At 49.2% G+C, this 10,458-nt stretch overlaps 1 protein-coding gene across 2 annotated transcripts in view; it reads right to left on the bottom strand.

The window, feature by feature from the left end:
• The window catches only part of SNRK (SNF related kinase), an 87,993-nt gene that overhangs the window by 69,646 nt on the left and 7,889 nt on the right, over positions 1-10,458 (bottom strand). For both annotated transcript variants that reach the window (XM_032784128.2, XM_032784129.2), the window contains one exon: positions 9,010-9,152. The gene's annotated coding sequence lies outside the window, so the exon portion shown is untranslated. The remainder of the gene's footprint in view (positions 1-9,009; positions 9,153-10,458) is intronic.

The following is a 10,458-nucleotide window of genomic DNA, read 5'->3' on the forward strand; positions in this document are numbered from 1 at the left end:
CTAGGAGAAAATAGGGAAACTGACTATATGCCATGGTTCTGAAAATGTACAAAGTGAACGAACAGGAAGAGAAATTTTCCCCTAATCTCTGTGCATCTCACTAACAGCAACAGAGAAAGAAAAGAGAACGATTGGCAGAAGGGCTCAAGAACAAAAGTAGTACCTGCATCTATTCACTTCTGTAAAATCTGATTACAAGGTGACAGTTTCTCTTTAAAACTACAACCTGTCACAAAAAGCTTTTGATCAAAAGTCAGCTATGCCTTAGCTATTGAGAAATATTCAAAAGACAGCACAATCAATGGGACAAATGTTCACAAAAAGGGAAGGAAAAATAGGGTCAGAGCAAGGAGAAGATAAAAAACAATTACAATAATAATAAGAGATATACCTATCTCCTAGAACTGGAAGGGATCTTGGAAGGCCATCGAGTCCAGCCCCCTGCCTTCACTAGCAGGACCAAGTACTGATTTTTGCCCCAGATCCCTAAGTGGCCCCCTCAAGGACTGAACTCACAACCCTGGGTTTAGCAGGCCAATGCTCAAACCACTGAGCTATCCCTCCCTCAGAACTGTTGTTCTTTGAGAGGTATTGTTCATGTCCATTCCAATCAAGTGTGTGTGCGTGCTTGTGCAAGATGGCCAGAAGATTGTTCCCTTAGCAGCATCTGTCAGGTTGGCTTGGACGTCCCCTGGAGTTGCACCCTCATGGCTCCTAATATATAGCCCTGCCGACCTGCCATTCCTTCAGTTCCTTCTTGCTGGCTACTCTGACAGATGGGTAGGCGGGTGGGTATTGGAATGGACATGAACACCACATCTCAAAGAACAACAATATTCTGGGCCACTCGTGGCTGTGAAAAGATCTGCTGAAGCAATCCGCCAGCTTGTTCTGGACCCCTGGAAGGTACAATACCTTTAGATCAACTGAGTGCTCTATACAAAAGTCCCATAAGTGGAGGGCTTCCTGGCATAGGGGAGAGAAGCGTGGACTCCCGTTTGTTGATATAGAACATTGAGGTCATACCGTCCATCATGACTGATACACATTGGCCTGCTAGATATGGGTGGAATGACTGACATGCTAGGCATACCGCCCTAAGCTCCCTGACTTTGATATGAAGACTGAGATCTGTCTGTGCCCAGAGGCCCTGCGTCCTATGATCCCCCAGATGAGCTCCCCATCCCAAGTCTGACGCGTCCATCACTAGCATCAGGGATGGTTGTGGGGCAGCAAAGGGGACTCCTGAGCACATCTGCTAAGCGTCCGTCCACCACAGGAGCAAGTCGAGGATAGAGCGAGGCAGGGTCACAGTCCTATCCAAGCTGTCCCTGGCAGGTCTGTACCCTGACGCAAGCCACGACTGAAGCGGCCGAAGCCTGAGTCTGGTGTGCCGAACCATGTATGTACAGGCCGCCATGTGGCTGAGAAGTTTGAGACAATTTCTCGTGGTGGGAAAGTGCTTGAGTCCCTGGGTCATGGCGTCAAGGGCCTGGAATCTTGCCTGCAGGAGGAATGCTCTGGCTTCGGCTGAGTCCAGAACCACCCCCTGTGAACTCTATCCGCTGGACCGGGGGACAGAGTCAATTTCGTTTCATTCAGTAGGAGGCCGAGATTCTTGAAAGTGGCTCTGATGAATGCCACTTGAGCTTCCAGCTGAGCCCTCGATCAGCCTCTGATCAGCCAGTCAGCGAGGTATGGGAATACCTGTATCGGATGTTTCCACAGAAAGGTGGTGACAACTGCATGCACTTGGTGAAGACTCGAGGTGACAATGACAGGCCAAAAGGGAGGACAGTAATTGGTAATGGGAAACATTGACCACAAACCTGAGGAATTTTCTGTGGTTGTGCGCAATCATTACATGAAAATACGCATCCTTCAAGCTGAGGGCAGCATACCAGTCTGCTGGATCCAGCGAAGGGATAACGGGGGTCAGGGAGACCATGCGGAACTGTAGCGAGGCGGTGTGGCTCCCCTCCTCCACAGGGAGGGTTGAGCCCCGTCCATCTTCCCCCAGGGCAGAACTTCCGGGCAGAAGCCCCGCCCCTCAAAGGGTCAGGTGGCGACCCGGAAGTATAAAAGCCGGGCGCCGGCCTTCAGTTGGAGCTCAGCAGCCAGCGAGAGCAGACGTTCCGGACGACCCTCGTCGCTGGGTAGGCTGCGAGCTCCGAGACCGGGACCGCCTGCCGGAACCGACCGCAGCAACCACGCCTGAGCTGCGGGAACTACCCCGCTACCAGCCAACACGGCCTGGAGACTGCCGGACCAGATCGCTGGCCCAAGATACCCAAGAGGTACTACCGATCTCCCCTGACGCCGGACTGGAGGAAGCCATGGACGGTCGACGACCCGCGACCGTAGGCCGCGAGGGGAATGAAGTAGCCGGGGGCGGTTGACCACATTCAAGCCGCAGAAAGTCGCCGAGCCGATGACGGTGTGTCGTCAGGAGATCCCACGACCGCTGGCGCTCAGTGTGTTTTCAGTTAGGATCCCCCCGAGCACTCGCGGTGTTCGGGCTGGATCGCCCACTGACTGCCACTAAGCGCGACGGCCGCTACTAAGGGCCCCGGGCTGGAAACGCAGAGGAGGGGGCGCTGTTTCCCCCGCCACCCAGTAGGGGTGGCAGTACCCCTTCGCCCCCCAGCTAACTATTTCGTTGTTGCTCCGCCTTGCCCAAAGCCAGGGCCCCCTAACTGTTTGTTGCTCTGCCCTGCCCCAAAGGGCCAAGCTCTCTGCAACTGTTTGTTGCCTGCCCTGCCCCAAAGGGCCAGAGTCTCTGATGTTGTTGCCCTCCTTCCCAAAGGCCAGGGCCCCGCTGATGGTTTGTCTCTCGCCTTCCCCAAAGGGCCAGGCCCTAACTTTTGGTTGCATCTTGCCCGCCCAAAGGCCCAGGCGCCCCTAACTGTTGTTGCTGCCTCTGCCCCAAAGGGCCAGAGCTCTCTGCAGTTTGTTGCTCTGCCCTGCCCCAAAGGGCCAGAGCTCTCTGACGTGTTGTTCTCTGCCCTGCCCCAAAGGGCAGAGCTCTCTGACTGTTGTGCTCTGCCGCCCCAAAGGGCCAGAGCTCTCTGACTGTGTTTCCTGCCCTGCCCCAAAGGGCCAGAGCTCTCTGACTGTTTGTTGTCTGCCTGCCCCAAAGCCAGAGCCCCTACTGTGTGTTGCCCCCTGCCCAAGGGCCAGAGCTCTCCTGACTGTTTGTTGCTCTGCCTGCCCAAAGGCGAGCTCTCTGAGTTTGTTGCTTGCCCTGCCCCAAAGGGCCAGAGCCCCTAACTGTGTGCTGCCCTGCCCCGCCCCAAAGGGCCAGAGCGCTCTCTGACTGTTTGGTTGCTCTGCCCTGCCCCAAAGGGCCAGAGCTCTCTGACTGTTTGTTGTTCTGCCCTGCCCCACAGCCAGAGCCTAGCACTGTGGTTTGGGGTCCCACCTGCCTCCAAGGCGGGCCCCAACTGACTTTGCTGTGTCCCAGTCCACTCCACAGGGACCGAACGCCCAGACAGTGGACCGCGGACCCGAGGGACAGGACCCGGTGAGAACAGGACGAGGCCGGTGTGGCTCCCCTCCTCCACAGGGAGGGTTGAGCCCCGGCTTCCCTCGTCACAGGAACCTGAGTTTCCTTAGAAACTTGTTGAGGTTGCGCAGGTCGAGGATAGGCCTTAGGCCTTCGGTTTTAAGAAACAGCGGGTATAGAAACTCTCGCCCCTGTGTTCCGGAATCTCCTCCACCGCCCTTAGTGCTAAAAGCGATTGCACCTCCTGAATGAGAAGTTACTCATGAGAAGGGTCCCTGAAGAGGGACGGGGAAATGGGATGGAAGGGCACAGAATTGGATGGAGTATGCCCTCTCTACTGTGCGAAGCACCCAGCGGTCCAAAGTTATATGGGACCATGCATGGTAAAAAGGGGATAGTCAGGAGGAAAAGGTAAGGTGGGGTGAATCCAGTCTCTGGTCTGGTGCGCTGTCCTCGACCACACCTTCAAAAGGTTGGTTTAGGGTCAGAGGGCGGTTTGGGCTGGCCTTGATTAGCAGAGGGATGTTACCTTCTCCTACCGCTCCAGTTCCTCCTTCTAGAATTGTCCTGGTGGTTCTGCTGCAGGAACCTTTGAGGAGGTTGTGGGCGGAAGTGTCTCCGCTGTGTGGCACGGGTATGCAAGCCCAAGGATCTAAGGGTGGCTTGGGAATCTTTTAGGCTGTGGAGCCGTTTGTCCATCTTCTCTGAAAACAGAGTTTCACCCTCAAACAGGAGGTCCTGAATTGTTTGTTGGACTTTGTAGGGTAACTCTGAGACTTGCAACCAGGTCACCCACTGCATAGCCACCCCTGTGGCCACGACTTTTGTGGCAGCATAGGCAGCATCTAAGGCTGCCTGCAGTGAAGCGTGGGAGACTAATTTCCCTTCATCCACCAAGGTGGTGAACTCTGACCGAGAGTCTGAAGAGACGAGCTCTGTGAACTTAGCCATGGAAGCACAGGTATTATAAGAGTACAGAGTACCAGCTGACAATGGCCGCTGATTAGTTGCATCTACAACCAGTGAATCCAGAGACAGATGGGAATACAGATGCTCAAAGCGTCTGGAAGGGACGAAATACCAGCGCTCATTGTGTTTGGCAGTGGGTGATAGGGAGTCTGCCATGGAGTCTTGGTGGTGTCCACCACCATTTTTATGAGGGGTAATGTGAAGGCCACAATGGTGCTAGGATGTCCACCATGGGATCCGTGTCCTCAACCACCTCCTCAGCCTTAATACCCAAACTTTGGGTAGCCCTGCAGAGCAACTGCTGTAGAACTCTATTGTCCTCTAACACAGGAGCTTGGATGTCCCTGCCAACATTTCATCCGGCAACAAGGACAAGGAAGTGTGCGCCGGTGGTGGAAGCTCCCTGCCATCTGCCCCGGACAGGTCACATGACTCCCAGGGCAGCGTTGGAGGAGGTGGTGCCGATGTCGGTGCCAGGGCCGCAGGGGTTGCAGTCAACGTCAGCATCAGTCTCACAGGAGGGAGCTGCATTGGCACGCTCACAGAAGCTGCCGGGGTCCAGGGGCCAGGTACCAACATCGGCACCTGAGTTGTAGATGCCTGCATTGAGGTCGACGTCAACAGTGGTGTAGGTGCGGGAGACGAGTACGTCATCGTTGCGAAGGCCGGTGCTGAAGTCGGAGCCGAGCATGACACCAGAGTCGATAATGGTGCCATAGGGAAAAGCGTCAGGACTGTAGGCACCAGGTGCTTATGCACAGTGGAAGGCGGAACAAAAGTGGCAGAAGCGACTGAAGACGTTGACGAGCGTGGGCCCTGGGTTCCTCCCTGGCCCTAGTGATAAGCCCAGGGAGTCCAGAAGGGCCATTGAGGCGGGTTCTGCCACTGCGGAGGCCACACTTGCTGCTCCCTTCTGTCTCTGTCCAGCCTCGCTCTATGGCTTCTGCTCCTACTTGAGCGGTAGGAGTTGGGCTCCAACTCTGAGCTCTCAGACACTGAAGACCATGGAGGAGCCAATCCTTGATGCCTCAAACGTCAAGAGTTCAGGGAGCGGGAAGGCTCTCTGTTGGAGCGTGTAGGTGCCAATGGACAAGGCGAAGGAGAGTGCCTCAACATCATAGCACACTTTCCCTTAGAATGCACCAGAGGATGGGGCTCCATCAATGCTGAGGGTTCCTCCCTGGCAGGCGAGAATGGTGCCGTCAAGTGGAGGTGGTCTCTGGCGGCCTGGTACGCTTCTGGTGTGCACAGGAGCTGAAGCTGCTGTGTAGGCACCGGAGATCGAGGTGGGTCTAGACTCGACTGCCTCCCCTGTACAGAAGTCGACAGGGCCCTGGAAGGAGATGCTGAGGACTGGCCCACCTGGCGTCGCACTTCTCGAGGCTTAGTCAGAGAACAGTCGTCCGGCTTTTTCTTCTTTTGAGGCACCGGTGAGTGGAAGCAGTGCCTACTATCAGATTGGCCCCATGAGGAGCTGTGTCGGTGCCGAGCATCCCTGGAGGAGTTCTTCCTTGGCGCCTTTGGAACTCCGCGTCGAGGGCAATGACGTAGGGGTCGGTCTCTCGAGCCCGGTCAGAATGGGGAGGGGGGGGGGGCACGCAAGGCTACCTCCATGAGGATCACCTTTAGCTGCTGTTCCCATTCTTTAAATGTTCTCGGGCGGAACCCGCAACAGATCTTGCAATCATCTTTCTGATGGGTCTCCCCCAGATCACTCTTAGGTATGCGCTTGGCATAAGCCACACAGTTCTTAAATCCCAGGGACCACAGCATGCCACAGTGCCGGGGTCGCATTGGGTGGGGGGAAACCCCCTCCCCCAACTACTGTACTGTACTAAACTTTAACTGGAGTACTACCAACAACTAATTAACGATATACACGGAATAACGAAGAAACTTGCCAAGCAAGAGCCCAGAGAAATTCCAGCCACCGTCACTGGCAGTAAGAAGGAACGGAAGGGGTGGTGGGTCAGCAGGGCTATATGTTGGCGCCATGAAGGCGCAACTCCAGGGGGTGCCCAGGCCAACCCAACAGATGCTGCTAAGGGAAAAATCTTCCGGCCATCGATTGGAATCGACATGAACAAGCACTCGAAGAAGAACAAAGACTTTCCATATTAACGTTGCATTTTTGTTTCCCATTTTTACACAACAGGTGAGCTAGAACTGAGTTGCAAATCCAGCAATAGATTACCCCAAAATTGTGAACTTAATCTGAAGTCATGCATTCCTAACTGATGGCAACCTTTTTAATCTATGTTTTTAAAGCAAGTCTTAGAAAATTGAAACATAGGACATCAACTGTAAACTTAACGAGTTTTGATAGGAAACGAAAAGTATTCATTAGTAGCCAACAGGCACACTATTATTTATTATAATACACAAATATCACCACATGTGTGCACTACCAAAATTTCAAATATTCTAAGCTTGAAAAATGCAATTACTATTCTTTCATTAATGCTTTTAAGAGCACTGGAATGAGACTCAGGAGATCTCCGTTCTATTCTCAGCTCTACCACTTGCCTGCTGGGTGACCTTGGCCAAGTCACTTCAGCACTGTATGCCTCAGTTTCTCCATCTGCAAAATGGGGATAATGAGACTTAACTCCTTTGTAAAGTGCTTTGATAATGGAAATGGATAATGCTTTCTATTAGCAGATAAGTCTTATTTTCTGTACTTAACTGGGACAAAAAAAATATATACTTGGTCAAAACATGGGTTTCAAGATAGCTCAAGAGAAAGTATGACTTAGATTTATTTGGTTAAAGTGGCATAAATGCAAAGCTAATGTTTAATTACGAGGGATTTTTTGCTGAACAAAACCCAGTTTTGACTGGAAACAGAGAGGACTGTCAAACATATCATCCAATAGATGTTCCTGATTGCAAGTTTGTTTGAAAAACTGGAGAACCATCCTGCAGGATGAACACTGCTGAGTCCTGTTATGCATTTAGTTTTTATTTCAGTCTAAACGTAACAGCATTAAAAGGTATTTTTCAGTGGGTAAAAGGGATGGAAATAAAGTTCTCTCTGATATAGAGGGTTCAGGAAGATGTGTAGCCCAACATATATCAACAAGGCAAAAAAGGGAAGATTAAATAGAGATTTTTAACCAATTGATTGAAACATTCTTTCACCTTTGGCCATTGCAATGGCCAACTCCACCCCAAAAGTGATTTCTGACAGTACTTGAAGGAAGCAACAGGTGAAATTTGATTCAAAAGTCAACCACAGGGAACTAAATCAGACTAGATGTAACAAGGGAAGTGTCCAACTCTTCATGATCTCACTGATCACCAATATATTTTGAATAGCACATGGAGTCAACAGAGGGAGGGGCACATCAGTTAATATCATTGCTACCCAGCCCTCTTTATACAAATGGTTTGGGAAGAGAATTCCAAGTACCAAAGCTAGGCACGTGAAGTGCTGTAGTCTTATACTTAAACAGCAAAGAATGAATTCTGAGACGTGCAGAATTGTTATGTTCTTTCCTAGACAAGGATCACCACTGTATTTCACTGGTCGCTCAATCTAGAAAACATTAAGGTTTGATATCTTATGGACCACCACAGCTAGAAACAAATGTCATACCACCACTGGAACGCTGGGAATCTCAACTTCCAGCAGTTTATATCCTTCATTTATACGCCCTGTGTGTGGTGAAACAGTTAATCAGAAAATACCCACAATTCCGATCATAATTTGTTCTCCACAGTTCAGTTTTGACAGGTTTATCATAGACTTTTACAGTGAAGGGTTGGAAAGCTTTCCAAAAAGTAAAGTATTAATGGTGTAAACTGCTAACATCTGATACAACCTCTCAAGATAGTAATTGCAAAAGTAACAGAGCAGGGGAGAAAGCAAGATTGTAGTCAGGATGACATAATTATAAAGGTCCATTATTTTGTAAACAGCCAGACCCAAAAATTCTTAGCTATAAAGTTTCTTCAATTATATCAAATCTTAATAGTACCAAAATAAATCCATTTTGACAGTTCACATACTCAAAACGTATTTTGCAGCATGCCATAATACCCACTAGAGCAGCAAACAGCTTCTCCCCCAGCACAACAAACCCACAGTAGACCTCAGCTACCCATAATCCAACCAACAATTAATTGACAACAATTCATCCACAAAGAAAAAGCAAATCTAAGAAGAAGCCCAGAAACCAAGCATTTTGGTCAGTCTTTCCTGAATCCAGAAATAAAACCATATAAACTTCTCAAACCAGATTTGTTTTGAAGATTAACTGGCATTATCCAAGTATTTTTCCCTAAACCCCTCAACATCTTCCCTCTTCATCCTCCCCAGCCATCATTTTATAATAACTGTTTGGAATGATGTATTACTCTGATGAAAGTCTACCCTTCTGCAACATGCATATTCTTTATTATTGTAGGTCTGGTCATGATTGGTGGCACTGATTATTTTTTAAATGAGGAAAACAAACACTTATTTTGAGAAAGTTAATTGTAAGGATTTTGTAACAGAAGGAAACCACTGATCAAAATTGGGTTCCACCAACCTTGACAGTGCGCCTTTCAGAGATATCATCTGGGTTTGTTCTTTGTTCATGAAGTCTCAGACTTTCTTCATCCTTTCCAAATGTCTAATGATGTTTCCATATCAGGTACTGGTGCCAGTTTTGCATTCTTCTTTCCCTCGCTCCTAGGTAAGCAGAGATTTTAAAAAAAAACAAAACAAAAACATTATTTCCCTCCACTGGAAGCCTATTAAATATTTGTTGACTATACAAAGATAAAAGATACTAATACTTGGACTTCAAAACATTTCAACAGATGTTCAGCTGATACTTCACTGTGGACCAATTTAAAAAAAAAAATCAAATGAGATTAAGCCATTATTGTAAGCACACTCAGACAAAGGTAACATTAATAAACAAGCACAAATCAAGATTTTTTTTATCCACACAGACTGAGGTAGAAGTGTCAAATGCTGTCCCATGTCTGACTACAGAGACAAATACACATAAAACCTATTGTAAGCCACATTGTCACCTGTTAAAGAAAGATTTCCACAGTATGCTTGTGAACTAAATCCTGGAGCATCACTGGTTTAACAAATGTCTGATACCATAAGTGTTCAGAATACCAACTTGGCTTGGACACATATGCCTTTATAATACTGGAATCTTCCCACTAAGACCTGTAGCTAAAATCTGCTTTTCCTTAAAGTTCAATAACATTGTTCTTCCCCACCCAGTTACTCAGCTTCTATATTACCGGGGCGGCTCCAGACCCCAGCACGCCAAGTGCATGCTTGGGGCGGAATGCCGCGGGAGGCGCTCTGCCAGTCGCTAGGAGGGCAACAGGTGGCTCCACTGGACCTCCCGCAGGCACGCCTGCGGAGGGTTCACTGGTCCCGCGGCTCCGATGGACCTACCACAGGCGACCAGCAGAGTGCCTCCTGCGGCATGCCACCCTGCTTGGGGCAGTGAAATGTCTAGAGCCGCCTCTGTATATTACCCCTTCATTACTAACATCTGAAGTTACTTAAGAATTGGCAGAAAACTGAAATTTATCATTCCTTAATACATATGAACTGCAGCCATAAAATCCTGAGCTGTAATCTTATATCTCAAGATGAGCTTGGTTATGCCTGGTCACTAATGGGATGCAAGACTGCTGAAGAAAACACAGGATGATGCAGGAGTCATGTTCGTGAATCAATAGAGAGAAACTTTTCCATACAACTTCATATAATACTAATGCTCCATCATGGTAATAGCATTCACTGTGAAGTTGAGAGATGCAGTCTAAGGGTATGTCTACACTACAGGATTATACCGATTTTACAGAAACCGTTTTTTTAAAACAGATTGTATAAAGTCGAGTGCATGCTAACCACATTAATTCGGCGGTGTGCGTCCATGTACCGAGGCTAGAGTCGATTTCCGGAGCGTTGCACTGTGGGTAGCTATCCCATAGCTATCCCATAGTTCCCGCAGTCTCCC

Source organism: Chelonoidis abingdonii, chromosome 2 (assembly GCF_003597395.2).
Source record: "Chelonoidis abingdonii isolate Lonesome George chromosome 2, CheloAbing_2.0, whole genome shotgun sequence".
NCBI lineage: Eukaryota > Metazoa > Chordata > Testudines > Testudinidae > Chelonoidis > Chelonoidis abingdonii.